General features: G+C 33.5%; 1 long non-coding RNA gene across 1 annotated transcript; it reads left to right on the forward strand.

Annotated features, from left to right (window-relative positions):
* Window positions 1–4,153: 4,153 nt before the first annotated feature.
* Window positions 4,154–9,796, forward strand: LOC149551456 (uncharacterized). Its single transcript, XR_016353300.1, has 3 exons — window positions 4,154–4,371; window positions 6,831–6,900; window positions 9,483–9,796. It is a non-coding gene; the product is annotated as an uncharacterized LOC149551456 (long non-coding RNA).
* The last annotated feature ends 506 nt before the right edge of the window (window positions 9,797–10,302 follow it).

The following is a 10,302-nucleotide window of genomic DNA, read 5'->3' on the forward strand; positions in this document are numbered from 1 at the left end:
ATAAAACTCCAAGTTTATCTTTATATATCAAAATGATTAATTATCAATTAAGTATTTTATAATCTCAACATATTTTTGTTATTAATCATATTAATGCTATAAATATATTTTATTATTTATTAAATAGTGATAAGCGCTATATAATAAATATTAAACTTTGAAATAAAATAATTTAACAATAAAAATATTAATATTAATGATATTAATTATATTTATTAATAATATGAAGAAAACTTTTTAATAAACATAAATTAATTTCCAAACAATGTTCATATTACACATACAATGTAGGGTCAACAAATTTTACTCAAAAACTACAAGTTGAATCCTATCATAATGTCACAATTTGACTCAAAATTTGCATGATGAGAGAGATGAAGATGTTTCACAAATGACATTATCCTATAGAGTAACATTTCAAAATAAATTTAAAAATAAGATAAAAATTAAATATAGACTAAAATTACCATTTTTTTAAATATTAATTTGTTTGATAGTTATATTATCAATTTTTAAAATATCACTAATTAAAACATGTTCTTTTTCTATCATTACAAATAACTTTCTAAATACCATTTTTATGTTTCCATCTCAAAAAATCTTATGAACAATAAGTACACTTGTAAAGTTTTCAACCTCCCTTTGACTTAAAAAAGGATACTTCTTCTCTATATTTCAACATTATAAAAAATACTAATAAAATGATTTATAATTTTATCATTTAATAAAACACATAAAATGAAATAAAAATTAATACTTATCAAAAGTATAAGAGTCCAAATAGACTTTCATTTTGCCATCAAAATTTTGTTTTATCCTTGCATTCTTTTGAAAGAAATAATGGAAAACAAATCTTTTACCTTTGTTTATTTAGCATTTCCACTCAAACTGAAAAAGGTCTTGAAGCCATAGTTTTACACCTTTGCAAGAATTTTAATAGAGTTTTATTTTATAGGTAATGGTTTAAGCTTAGACATTATGTTTTATTATTTATTTATTGTTATTTGTTTATATTTATTATTATTATGTGTTAAGGTTAGATTCAAACCCAATACCTCTCCCATAATGTCATGTCCCCAAATTTCTGGTGACAGTTCGATTTAATTAATTTAATTAATGGTTGTCCAAGGACGACTAATTAATTATTTTAATTAAATAAATAAATATTAAAAGGTAACCTTGTATTTAATAAAGTGACTTGGAAAATATTTAATAAGTCACTTATGAGATAAGATCAAAATTGTTCTAGAAGTCTCTAGAGAAGGTGGAGAGAAAAGAATAAATAGGCACCCCGGGGCTCCATTCAAATCAAGCAGTTGGTTTATCTCTTTGTTTCAGGTTGTGATTCCATCACAGGTGCATTGTGGAACCTAGGGTTTTCGCAATTGTCACAGTTGGCCATTGAGAACGATAACTCTCAATTGGTACGCAATTTTGAGGGTGTGAAATATCATCTGAATTATTGCAGATTGGAGGTGACATTCAGTCATTTCATCAGGGCGTTTATGCGTGGCTTAGGGTCAATTTGAATAATACTTTTTATTGCAGTCGTGTAATAGTGAAGAATTCCGGTTAAAGGCAACAACCGAATAGGAGTAATTTGAGTTAATATCCAGCTGCGATAGGAGGGCAAATTCAATTTGGTAGATCCACATACATCCCTATCAAAGATTCGCGAGCTGTGGGCACAGCCATTGAGCATATCTCACCACAGGCGGAGAGCATTCGGGTCAACATCGAGTCTGAAAAGTGGCAGATACAACGCATTTCGTGGGTCTGTACATCCTCAGCCGAAAGCGACAATAGGAGTCCAAGACGCAACTCTCTCAAATACACAATAGATTCTGCCCTAACCGTCAAACCCCGGGACGAGAATCATATTCCCAATACCCAGCGACATTGTTAGTCTGGATAAGGGCAGAATCGGGACTCAGCTCGTGTGTGTTCAACGGAGCATCAGAGAGGGCGAAGGCAGGGTCATTACAGCCGTTAGCCGCATGACAAAGGAAACGGAAGAGCTACATTGAAAGATTACCGTTCTGAAGCTTGTGCTATCATATAGTCAGGTATCGGATCGTTTTAGGCCGCCAGATTTCATGCAAGACTTCGCTCAGGATTACATCGAAGAATCAAAGGGCAGATCACGGGAGGGGAAACCTATTGAAGGATTTCAGATCTGATCATTCTTCCGCAAGCCCTCGAAACGGAGATTTTGGGCAAAGAGTTATAAACTCGAACTTGGATTCCAGTTGGAAGATTGGCAACAAATAAGAACGCATCTGATCTCCATTCGATCCAGTCTGGACCAGTGTCATTGATTTGAGCAAATAACCAAAGGCAAAAGACGCATTTCTTCACGCGTTATTAGGCAAGTGCTCTAATCACACATCGCGTCTTGGCTGTCATAAATTCGCAGAGGGATACGTGGGCAGAGGTCAACATACGGCGAACGTTTTTCCCAAAAGGCTCGGCGAAGTAATCACCAGACCAAGATCCGAGTCGGAATGCTGTTGTTTTTGCCCCCTCAGCGGGCCAGATTCTTTCCACATTGTCCGGGCACAGCAAACGGTTGCTTTGTCATATCCAGGTTACCAGTGTAAGGTTTGTTCCACGTGATGATCTCCTGCTTACAACTTCAGCAGATAAGACTGTTCGGATATGGCAAGGAAATGAAGATGGAAGCTACAATTGCCGGCATACTTTGAAAGACCATTCAGCTGAGGATTAATGCTGTCACTGATCATGCAACACATAATTACTTTGTTACAGCTTCAATGGACAAAACCTGGCGCTTTTATGATCTTGCAACTGGTTCTTGCCTACAACAGGTTAGTGATGCTTCCTTAGAGGACGGATACACATCTGTTTCTTTCCACCCTGATGGTCTCATCTTAGGAATGGGGACATATAGATATGATTTGAGGAACAGTGATGGTTGGAGTCGAAGCAACTGTAAAACAAAGTCTGAGTCAGTATTCCAGTACTGATTCTTCTCTTGCCAGGTGTATCTAATTAATTATAGTAGTTGCAAGTTGCTTAATTTAGCAAATAAAGTTGGCATTTGATAAATTGTTGTACCTCAGTTGGGGTAATTCAGTAGTTCTTCAAATCAGAACCATTTACTAGTAACGTAATTGTTTGACGAAATGTCAACCCCTTTGAAGTTTTAGTATTTTTGGTGCTGGAGTAAGCAATAATCCTGTCGGGGTTATCTCACATAAAGGTTCACAATTTACTGTTATGTTGTAGGCTCTTGCCTTATAATATAGAATTTTAATATTATAAAGATAAAGTAAAATAATATATTAGAAATATGTGTATATGTATATACACACAATTTAAACTATATATTATTACTTATTTCAATTTTTCAAAATCTTTAGTTATTTAAAATTAGCCCTAGTACTTATTATAATCTAATTCTAACTTTAAATTAATTGTAACTCTAATGTAATTTAAATTTATCTATATAATTATAAAATAAATGATATAATTATTTAAAACTCTTTATGTACAATAATAAAAATTTATAAATTAATAATAATTAAATAACTTAATTATTTTACATATTTATATTTTTAATAATAAAAATTAAAAATAAAATATTAACAAAGATGAATAAATAAATATATTTTTAAAATGGGACAACTATACCATACAAAACTACTAATCTAAGCTTTATCTTGAACCAAAAAAATTGGTAACTCTATCTTTAAATTAAATTAATTGCGACTCCAACAATAATTTAAATCCATCTATGTGCCAACTCCCACTCAATAACACATACCAATGCCGACTCGCCAAAGCCACAACTATCTATACCAATGAGCAGAATATGTATTCTAGAATACGTATTCTGGAATAGAACGTATACCTGTTCTCCGTTTGGTTCAGCCAATATTTGATGGGAATTCGCGGACCCAAAAATTTATGTTTTCTAAAATTTAAAAAAATAAAATAGGACTACGTATTCCAATACCACCTATTTTGGTGGAATTGCAAAACCCCATTTTTAGACCTAAAATGAAATACGTATTCCATTTTTGCTTTGTATTCCAATCCTGTTTTGGTGCATCCAAACAAAGAATTCAAAATTTTTGGAATACATATTCCTATTCCGCTCAACAAACGGGCCCTAAATCAAATCCTTCCTGTGGGGTTGGAGTGGGAGGAGACAGCGCGAGAAGTAGCAAAAGCTATAGAAAGGTTTATGAATCAACCAGGGCACTTATCTATCGATGATAACTAGTCAATAATATCGCTTGAGTGCAACGGAAACGTCTTTATGTAGGGTTTTCTTGGAATCTAGAAGTGCCTCTATTCAGTACTATGTCACAGGGCTGCTAGTGTTGGACGAAAACTGAGACTGAGGTAAGGCGTCTAAACTGTTCGTATCTACCACGGCCAGGTGAAAGGGCGAATAGGGTTGATTGAATGAATGAATAAGTATCAATGTGAGTTCAATAAGTGCAATAAGTGTCACAGATTCACCTCCATCTTTTCTTTCCCTGCATTCGCTCCACAGTTCTTCTGGACTAGTGGAAGGAGACAAGTTATTATGGAATGTGATTATTGTACCTTACAGAAGACATGGGTATCTTCATGAAGCATTGAAACTATTTTACCAAATTCAAAGAACACGTCTACAACCTGATCAATTCACCTTTTCTAGTCTCCTACCAGCCTACACCACAACAAGAGCTTTGGAACATATTCATCAAAGCATAATTCGAAGACAATTTTTTTCAGATATTGTGGTTAGAAATTCCCTTATAAATTTTTATTAAAATGTGCGGAATCAGTGACAAGGCATGAGAACTGTTTGACGAAATGCCTCAAAGAATAGGTGATCTTGTGGAATGCTTCGATTGCAAGTTATGAACAAAGCGGTGCTATTGACGAGGCTTTAAGGATTTTCAATGAAATGCCTGGACAAAATGAGGTCTCGAAATATGACAATTATAATTGCACGATATGCCCAAAATGGGCTTTTTGAAAAGGCATTGGATAGTTTTAAGAAAATTGAAGTGGCAGGTGTAAACCCAAATTCTACAACCATTACCACTATCATTTCATCCTATGCAAAAATGGGGGCTTTCGAAGTGGGTATGGAAATCCATCAAAACATAATTAAAACTGGATTTTTGTCCGAGGATAGTTATGAATGCTCCGTTAGGCATGTATGCAAAATGTGGAAGCATACACAATGCACATGCATTATTTAATAAGATTCGTCAGAAAAATATGGTTTTCTGGACTGCATTGGTTGTAGGCTATACAAAAAAAGGGCTTATTGAATAGGCAATTGAGAAGCTAAAGCAAATACAATTAACGGGATTAATTCCAAACTCTGTAACATTTGTGATTATCCTCCCAGCCTGAGCTAAAGTGGGTGCTTTAGAACAGGGTGTGGAAATCCTTCAAAGCATAATTGAAAGCAAAATTTTATTAGATGGTGTAGAATAGTGCAAGATAACCAAAAGTCTTAATGGAAAATTGAATCTTTCCTATCGAAACAATAATGATAGAGATTAATGGGCTTAAGCATGCCCGAGAGCAGATCTGTTCTCACTCAAGTGGGTCACTGGATATGACTGCAAGAGTAGTAATTTTTCTCATTCTCTCCATATTTTTTCTCGAGTCTAATTAACAGGTCATAATCAGGTCCACACAGTTAACGCCATTTCATAAATATAAGTATTGAAATACTTGTCTTATTCAAAGGAGCCATCTTTAAATTTCACAAGGCAACTAAATCTTCTCTAGACTTTGTCTTGAAATCTTTCAGATTTACACTGTTGTCCTGTATCCATGTCAGCTCCAGCTCTTCTTCTGCATATTCTTCATCCTCTCTACCATTCAACCTCTTCCCTTCTTATTTGCCATGTTCAACTGGCCTTACTGTGCTCTGATCAGATTGTATCTTCGTTGTGTGGGAGGACATAAAATTCGTTTCCTGAAAAGGTTTTGGAGACATTTAGCTAAATACAATTAACAACTTTAAAAGTCGCTGTCAACATCCTCCCAGTACATGCCACAATGGAAGCTTTAAAAAACGGTATGAAGATTCATGAAAGAATAATTAAAAGAAAATTTTCATCAGATCATTGTTGCAATTGGCCTGGTTGACATGTATTCAAAATGTGGAAGCATAGAGAAAGCACATGAACTGCTTGGAAAAATGCCTATTAAAAATGTAATCTCATAGCCTTTTTGCAGGGATGCTCTCAAACTCTTTCAACTACTGAAATACTCTAGAACATACCCTAACTATACAAGCCTCACTTCTGTTTTCTGTGCATGCGGTCAAGCAGGTTTAGCGGATGAAGGCTAAAAATAGTTAAATGACATGAGTTTTTCATATTGCATGTCTGTTTGCTCTAGCTATAAGTTTCAATTGCAATTTTGTTATTTTAAGTTCCCATTTACTGCATGTCAAACAATGGATCCTCATAGTTGTACAAGGTGTGTGTGGTGATGTAGCTAATGGAGGCACTGGTAATAAAGACACAGTGCTCATACATATTTGTAATTTTGTAAATTAAAAGATGTTATTCTCGTTGGGTAGTCAAACTGCCTCTTATAATTTAAAACTGTGTAGGCTTATATTACTGCAAGCTCATAACTCTAGAAAGATAGTGAATTCTTGAGAAATAGCAATAACATCTAATGAGTTTCATAAGCTTCTCAAGGGCAGGGATTTAAACTTGGTTTTCTTGAAATATCATCATATGATAAGTGCTTGGGTCAATTTTATTTTTCCTTTTACAAAGGAACTTTCAAATTGTAATTTTTTGAAGATTAATCTGATATGTTATTTGTTTCTGCAGACTAATCTGATCGCTGCACATTTCTGCCACCAAATGGGCATGTCTATCCAACATATGAAATACACCTTAGGTATTTATTGTTCACTTAGTTACACATTCTCTTTTTTTTTCAAAGGAAAACATGAACCTCTTCTTTCATAATGAATAATTAAATATCAATTATAGCTCAGGGATACAATTTCTCCTCCATATAGACAATTCCAGATTCCAAAGAAGTATTAAGAATGGAGTCCTGTATCAGGATTTTTTATATGAATTGTTGAAACAATTCTAAAATTAACTCTTTTGCAAAATACCACAAATGATTACGTTGATTATTTTCTATTTCATAGCAAGTTAGAGTAGTACAAGGGAGTTGACTAACCAAAAGAAAGAAATGTATGGATTATCCATTTATTCTTGGCATTTGCTTTTGCATACGGTTCTGACACACTCTTTAATTTTCATGATATAGATCCCTCTAAAAAGGGAGCATGTGTACATTGACCAAACTACCTCCCACAAGAAGGGAGTGTACACCCATTGACTAAACCACCCCTCACTAGAGATTCTTGAAAACGGATTCTTGAAACTGGAGAATGTAGAAAAAGTATTGTGAGTCTAAATGGCATAAAAAATAGATAGTGTCTCTCATAAGATCCACAAATGGTGATTTTAAGCATACCCTTTACATAGATTTGATAATATCCAAAGAAATGATTTGTCTTTACAAAACATAAACACCATTCAACTCAACAATTAACTCATCTCTAAAAGGAACTAGAAGCTTATCTTTGTGCATGGTTTTGTTGAGACCTCTTAGTCCACACAATCTCGAGAATCTATATTTCTTTCTAACCGTGACCACTAGGAGAAAAATGAAGTTTTAGTGGGGCATAGCATGTTTGTGTGTACTATCTACCATGTGCAAAACTGTTTTTGAACCTTACATTCTTAATCATATAGCTAACAATGAAGTTTAATATTAGGAAGTTGAATACATAAAGTTATCTCTATTCAAAATTTGCTCTCAATAGGATGGTGATATTACCTAATTATTTGAAAAACATAAGGAGTCGTATATGTCCATGAGACCAAATGACAACTTATAACTATTACAAAATTAGTAAGAGTTCCTTGACTATCACTGAGTATGGCTGTGAATATATTCCATCAAACCCATTTTTAATGTTTTTTCAAGTTAATAACTTTATCAAAACTAATCATCTAATTTGAAGTGTTTTTTAATTGTAATAAATTAATATTTTCTTTTATTGAAGCCAGTGAACATGTTTCTGAAATTCACAAATTGATGCATAATTTTTCAGGCCATTAAACTACCAGAACAACATTTATAACCCCTAAATTAGCAAGGCAACAAAAGGAATCCATGAGATAATACCAGTATTTGGATAGATGTTATCACTATTGATCATTATAGCATTGATGTCAAAGGTAGTCATTGATTTTCTTAATTAGTAGCAACTATATTGTATTTGTGGTTTGTTTGTTGAAATAAATATTAGTTACTGAAAGTGGTAATTTACTAAGGCGTAATTTTATTATTCTTGGCGTATGGAAGGTGCAGGTGACTATGCACTGACAGTTTTATACTTCGATTATAGGCGGCTCAATATGGTAATATTCTTATTGTATGGTTGTTGTGGGTGTCTGTATACTCTGAAAGTTTCAAATTTTTATTCTTGTACCATAGTAATTTATTTGTCCTTTTTGAGGAACAAAAGATTCTTCATTTGACTGGGAGTGTGGGGCTTATTCATGACAGCGTCTGTGTAATCTCAGCATTAAAAAACCAAGAATCATTTTGAACTCTAAAGTAACTAATAACTACCTCACCTAGGAATCTTGATAGTTAGCTCTAATTTTCAATAGAGCTAACTTTGTGTATTCAACTTCCCAATATGAAACCTCACTATTAATTATATGATTAAGCATGTAAGGTTCAAAAATAGTTTGGCACATGGTAGACAATACACACAAACATGCTATGCCCCACTATAACTTCATTTTTCTCCTAGTGATCATGGTTAGAAAGAAATATGGATTCTTGAGATTGTGTGGACTAAGAGGTCGCAACAAAACCATGCACAAAGATAAGCTTCCAATTCCTTTTAGAGATGAGTTAATTGATGAGATGCATGGTGTTTATGTTTTGTAAAGATGGATCTTTTCTTTGGATATTATCAAATGTATGTAAAGGGTATGCTTAAGACCATCTATAGATCTTATGAGAGACAGTATGCATTTTTTATTCCATTTAGACTCACAATACTTTTTCTACATGAACTCTAGTTTCAACAATCTGTTTTGAAGACTAGTGTTTGAAAATTGTCTAAAGTTTCCTTGATGAAATGTAGTTACAAAAAAACTTGGGAGAAAGTCTTCGGCATGTTGGCTAAGAATTCTAGATAGTTAAAGATAGTGAACATGATTAGTGAAACTTGAAGTCTTCTTTTTTGGAATTTGAGTTACGTGGCGAGTGCATGGAGGAGCTAAGGTGATATCACAATGTTAAAGTGTAGCTTCAGTAGAAATGAAGTACACTACATATATGAGTTTGTGTTTCAAAGGTGTTTTAAAGTAATCTTTATATTAGACCTTTTATAATATATGTTTCAAAGGTTTTTTAAAGTAATCAAGTGTTTTATGTAGGTTGGAGGGCTAGTTTCTCTGGCAGAATCTAGTCAACTTTCAAGGGATGTAGATCTGACTCCAATGTAGCCTGTGCAACCTTTTTCTAGTCATGGTGTTATAGGACAAAGAAGCAATTCCAACCTTGGTGCTATTGGTGATAATTTGGTTGGCTCAATTGGCAATTATGGAGGAGCACATGATCACACTTACAAACTCTAGACGCTTGATACCACAAGCTTCCTCAATCCAAAGATTTAGAGTGCTTGAAGAGTTATGTACTTGTATGTAAGATTTCCTCTACAGTAAAAAATGAAGCTTAAACCTATTATTCATATGCATGATATTGAAGGTGGACATGATTATATTATAGGTCTTTTATTTAATTATGTTGTTTCATCATCTATGAAATGTGCAAAGACAAGATGCTCTGACACCTACAAGCTTTCCTCAAGTTCAATTTCCTATATTTGAAAATCTCGTCTTTTGGGAGCACTTGGACACTTATATTCTCTTTTTTTCTTTTTACTACTAATAGGTATGGTACAATTCTACAAGATTAATACTCAATGCTTCTAAATCAACACAAGCTCTTTATATTGAATTTTATTTATCTAGTAAAGACACATCCTGGCTTGAAAACATGATAGAATACATATCAACAGTACTACAAGAGAATTGAAGAATCATGCATGGAGGTACCATAGGAAATATAATACCGAAAGTCGCAACTAATGAATATGAACATGGCACATATGTGTACTTTAATTTCAACATATTGCATGATGACTACCAACATGGCTGGTATGATATTTTTCAAGTTTTGTGCTTTGTCATAATT

The sequence above is a fragment of the Cupressus sempervirens genome, chromosome 6 (assembly GCF_028749045.1).
Source record: "Cupressus sempervirens isolate cs-2001-9-10 chromosome 6, ASM2874904v1, whole genome shotgun sequence".
NCBI lineage: Eukaryota > Viridiplantae > Streptophyta > Pinopsida > Cupressales > Cupressaceae > Cupressus > Cupressus sempervirens.